Consider the following 6,141-nt stretch of genomic DNA (forward strand, 5'->3'; position numbering starts at 1 on the left):
CACGTGTCAGCAACTGGGCACTCCTGGGGCAGGGCTATGCCGACGGCCTAGTTTGGAACTATGCCGACGGCCTAGTTTGGAACTATGCCGACGGCTAGGCCGTCGGCATAGACGTGCCACGTGTCAGCCGCTGGGAGCTCACGCCAGCTCTATGCCGACGGCCTAGCCGTCGGCATAGTTTTTGTCTGTTTTTTTCTTTTTTCTGTTTTTTTCCCCAACTCAATTCATTTGAATATATATAACATATATAAGAATCATACCACAATATATGCATCACATAACAATAAGGAGCAGCATCACACAACAAATTCATCATCACACATCATAAGAAGCATCGCAAAAGCATAAACATATAAGTATCATCACCACCAAGCATATAAGAATCTCACAAACAACAATAAGATAAGAAACATCACAAGCATATAAGTATCATCACCACCAAGACCGCCACAATGTGACCCAAAGGCTTAAGCGCCAGGACGTCGAGCACCGTGGAGGTCGTCACCTCCAAGACCGCTGAAGCCCAGGTCGTCACTTCTAGCGGCAGCGCTACCGCCTCCACCTCCGCCTCCGTGGATTGGAGTGGTCGGGCTCCGTGACTCGGGAGTGCTGCGAAGACCACCGCCAACGGTTGATCCACCGGTTCTCTGGACGTTGAAAAGACATATTAACGGGATATATGACTGTGTTGAAAGGCATCATATGCTTTGAGTGAATAGATTGGGGACGAACTAACCGCCGAGGGGCCAGCGTTCTGTTCCACAAACTCCTCAAAGGTAAGCAACGTTGGTTGTGGTGGAGGAGATGCTGCTGGTTGCAATTGAGGAACCCTGTCGGCCGCCATTTCTTGAAGAGCATACTGCATCTGGCGATTGTTCTGCTCATGGTATGCGTGGAGGGCCGCGTGCCACGCCATGGTCTCCTGGCATGTGTACTCCATGTAGGCCTACAGTATGACATGATGGAACTCATAAAACTACTAAATGCGGAAAATAAAGTGAGCAATGAAGATAAGAGGGAAAATACTTACAGATTGCCACTCCTGAAAGAGGGACTGTGACTGTGCACTGGTCATGGGTGTGCTAGTGCGCTGGCTCAGGCTCGGGTCAATCCGACGGAGCTATGTGTAGGAGATAGTAGGAGTGATCACAGCATCAAGAACCGCCGCCTGCCCGTTCTCCTTGGGCCCCATGCCCACCACCACCCTATCGTCCAGATCCGCCGCAATGGGGTCAGGTGTGCCAGGATGTAACCTCAGATACCCATCGGAGTAGGCCTTCTTCCTCTGCACGGTCTTCTTGCCGTAGTACTTGGGCTCGCCAGGCTTGGAGTCCTTCCGCGTATGGGCGATCTCCCACGCCTGCATGTGTGAGAGCGGCCGCTTCAGTTTCTCGAAGAAGAATGTTTAATGGGGTTAGTCATACATTAAGTGCCTTGTGGAGAAAGTGGTTTCGGTTTCCCTGAGCATGTACTCCCTCCTTCCCTCGGTTAGCCTTGTTTTTGATTCTCGTAGCCGCCCAGGCTCCAGCCTCATCACACCAAAGATCCACCAACGCCGCCCAGGACTCGTCTTTTCCGTAACACCAATTTTGGACGCACCTACATAATGAAAGCATAATGGCATGTCAACACGAAACAGTGAAATGTACCACAAACATCGGAATGAAAAATCTTTTATACTTACCGCCAAGAACTCGGGCCTCTCCAAGGTAATGCCCATCCTCCGCGCTTCTTCCTTGGTCATCTTCACACCAAGAGCGTCGTGATAGTATGTCGAGATGGCCACATAGCACACCTCGTACTGCATCTGGCGGGCCTTCTTCTTGCATTGGCGCAGCACGATCTGGTCGGCTCTGGCCCTGTGCTCCGGAAGAACTCGATAGAATTTCTACAATCATGCCTGAAACAAGAATGGAAGAAGCCATGAGTTAAATCATTCATGAAACTAGAATGAACTTGTGCTTCTGAAGAGAACTCACCCAGAAAGTAGTGATCACGGCCTTGGCATGGGTCCCATGGTCCGCGTGGAGGGCCGCTTCCCAGTGCTCCCAGCTCGTGGCCAAGACCAGATGGTCCGGGTGCCTGACTGGATCCGGACAGTACAACCCCGGCCAGTGTAACTTCAGCAAGACGGTGATGAGGCCGTTGGGAATACGGACCCCTTTAGAATATATCCAGTTGCTGCAAAGAAGGAACTATTAGCATGTGACAAGCAAAATAAATAACAACCGGAATGAGCATGTGACAAGCAAAATAATGAAATTATTATAAAGTGGCACTTACTCTTTCCCCGTGGGCTCAATGAGCCACTTCTGCTCCTCAGTAGCAGGAACCTGCTTTGGTAGCTTTGCGTTACCATGCAGCCACCCCTTGTTGTCAACCCCCTTCCCGCCACCACCATCATCCCCACCACCACCCTCCTCCTCGCCTGCCTCCCCTTCCCAACCTCCCCCTCCTCGTCCTCGTCCTCCTCCTCCTCGCCTGCCTCCTCCTCCACCTCCTCCTCGGCCCCATCCCGAACCTCCTCCTCGTCCTCCTCCTCCTCCTCCTCGCCAGAGGGTACCTCACTAGAGGAGGGCCTCAAAGACAACACCCCTAAGTCGGTGAGGGTGCGCTCTTTCTGGCCGCGACCCCCTGTAGTGGCTCTCCCCACACCACCTCGCCTTCTAGGGGCTCTCCCCCCTCCTCCTCTAGGGGCACCTCTCCCTCGACCTCCCTGTGAGGAGTCATCGTCAAGTAGCCGGGGGGGGGAGGATTACGTGCTCTACCACTCCGACTAGGCAGGCCGACGACCTTGCGTAGGAAACCCACGCCGTCGGCCTTCCCCTTGCCCATGTTCCACGAACCTGCATTGAAAAGATAATAAGCAATTAGTAAATTAATGAAATGAAGGAAAAGGCATGATAATAAGGAATAATAAACACATTAATAAAAATGCATAAAAAGGCATATTCCTAAACTATAGAAAAAAAGACTTGAAACGTACATCTGCTAGAACCCATATGAATCATCACTGTTGTAACCTCTTTCTCGGTCCGTCTCATCATCACTATCAATCATATCATCTTCGTTGTCTGACGGAGGTGGAGGCTCTTCCTCGTCGTCAGCGTCTTCGTTCAACTCCCTTACTTATATTCGATGCATAACCATCGGTGAACTTCAAAATTTGTTTCAGCCAGATAAGTACTTCCTTTTTTTCTGGCGGTTTAAGGACAAAGTTAGCATCTGGCTTGAACCAGTTTTTTCGACCGCCTGTGGGAGGCTTCATGTTCAGGCGTGGTCTATCACAAATTCTCTGTTGATCGGCTCTAGCTTTAACGTTATCCTTCATCTTATCAGGAATGTTGAGGATCGTGTGGAAAAGGGACTCTGCCACATTCTTTTCGGTGTGCATCACATCAATATTGTAAGGAAGTTTGAGGTCCTTGAAATAGGGAAGCTGCGAGAAGGGGGTAATGTGAGTCCAGTTGTGCGTCTCACCATATCCCTCGAAGCCTTTGGCTTTGGCTTTGCCTTTGCCTTTGACTTTAGGCTTGAGAGCTTTTAGCTGAGCAAGAACATCTGCCCCTGAAAATGTTGGAATCTCGGTTACTTCATGAACAACCCGGCCTTTCGTGAAGTTCTTCTTGTCTTCCCTGTCTGGATGGTCTGGAGGGAGGAACTGTCGATGCAGGTCAAAGGCTACATACTTGCCACCCTTACTCAGCCAAATCATTCGTAGAGCCTGCATGCACACTGGGCATAGCATCTTCCCACTTGTACACCATCCGCAGAATAGAGCATAGCCGGGAAAGTCATGCATGCAATAGTGCAACCAAACTTTCATCAAGAAATTTCTCTGCAGATCCCGGTCGTATGTCAACCTCGGAAAGTACCAAGAATGGTGCAAAGCATCCACCAGCGGCTGCATAAACACACCCAATTGCTTCCCCGGGTATTCAGGCCCCGGAATGATGAGCGACAAGAACAGTCTTCCGTTGCATTAGGGCACCGGGAGGAAGATTGAGCGGAATTACAAACACGGGCCAGCAGCTGTATGGATTGGACAACATACCATATGGATTCAACCCATCACCTGATATGGCTATTCTGACATTCCCAGCCCCGGCTGCTTCCTCGGGGTATTCTTCATCGAACGACTTCCATGCTTCCCCTTCCGATGGATGTATGGTTTTTTTGGATTGTACCTTATACCTTCCTTGTGCCACTTCATCATTTAGGCAGACTCCTTCGTGATGAAAAGGCGCTGCAGTCTTTTTATAAGATCAAGATACCGAAGAACCTTAACGGGGATGGTTAGCTGCTTTTTCTCACCATCCTCACCGACCACCTCAATGTACCGAGACGAACCACACTTCCTACAGTACTTGTCATCCGCATACTCATGCCTAAACAAAAGGCAATTCTTCGGGCAAAGATCTATTTTCTCATAATCCATAGAGAGTGCTTTCATGATTTTCTTTGTATCGTACATGCTTTTCGGGCAGTTCATGACCCTCAGGGAGGCTGTTAGCCCATACTCCCAGGAATGCTTCGAAGCATTTCTGGCTACAGCCGTACTCAGCCTTGACTGCAATCAGTTGCGAGATGGCATCCAGCTGAGATATTTTCGCACCCGCATAAAGAGGTTTCTTCGACGAGGCCAAGACCTCCAAGGAGGCCTTTGCGGTTGCCTCCGGCTCCTCCGGTTCATTCTCTGAAGGTGTCGCATTTGCCATTTCTGCAACAATGACATCATCTAGCATGTCCCTGACCCCGTCGTCCTCATATCCATCGATGCATTGTCGCATCATCTCCTCTCTACCAGGGTCCTGCTCGGCTATGTTTATCGGCGACATGTCAAAGTTTGGCATATATACGTGCGTGCGAAGGTGCTCACTCATGTCCGTCTGATTTCTACGGTGACGTCTGGCACATCTCGCACAGGGCATGGTGGGATAATTCTCATTGGACGACGGAATATCTCCTTCAAATACACATCGGTTTTCGCGATCCACTCTGATCTTACGATTCCAACGGATAAAACCACTGTACATCCACTGATTATCTGCCATCCTCTGCTTTTTTGCAAGCCACACAACATAATTAAGGATTCACTTAAATTAATCACATCAAATTTTCAGTTTCTACCGCGTTGAATCCACCTACATCTCTAATAGGTAAAGATGGGTCCTAATCCCACCCGAGGATGTGTAGATTGAGTACGTTCTCCATTCTACACCGTTCCGAGACAAAATTTCGGCAGCACCTCCCCGTTGTTCTCCAGATACACGTCTCGGCAAATAGCCGAGAGAATGTGCTCCGGAGAACAATGGGGAGGCGCCGCCGAAATCCTGTCTCGGAACGGGGTAGAACATGGAGAACATACCCAATCTACACATCCTCGGGCTGTCCGTGGAAAACGCTGGACAATCCGAAAGAGATGCGATGATAAATATGCAATTGAATGCATATTTATCGATGCAACCCTTTCGGACGGGAGACGCCTAGGTTACGCCAGTTGACTTGAGAATGAAATCTAGTGACATGAGTAAAAGAGCATAGGAGTTCTAGGTGGATTCATAGCTCACCCTCGGCTGTAGAGGAAGTAGTCGAACAGAGGAGGGACGATCGGTGACCAACAACTCCGATGACGATCACTCCACCGACATGAAACTCTACAAAACCTACAAATTGCACTGTGACAAAAATTAGAACATCACAACTCATAGAGCATATTTGAAACATAAAAACATGCTTTCATTTACTCTTGAATCATGTAGGGTTATTTCATCACATATTCATCATCATCACATATTCATCATCATCATCATCATCATCATCACAACTAACAATATTAACAATATATTCATCATCATCATCACATATTCATAATCATATATTCGTCATCATCATCGAACCAATTTTTTTCAACATTCATCTATCTATCTATCTATCTAACAATCTATCTCTATCTATCTACCTATCTATCTATCTACTGATCTATCTATATATATATATATATATATCTAAAAACAGAAAAAAAGGTGGAGGTCTCACCGGCAGGGAGAGGCAGGGCCGGGGCGAGGCGGGGAGAGTCAGGGCCGGGGTGAGGCGGCGACCGGCAGGGCGAGGCGGCGGGCGGTGGGGCAGTGCAGGATG

This window comes from Triticum aestivum, chromosome 4D (genome assembly GCF_018294505.1).
Source record: "Triticum aestivum cultivar Chinese Spring chromosome 4D, IWGSC CS RefSeq v2.1, whole genome shotgun sequence".
Classification (NCBI taxonomy): Eukaryota; Viridiplantae; Streptophyta; class Magnoliopsida; order Poales; family Poaceae; genus Triticum; species Triticum aestivum.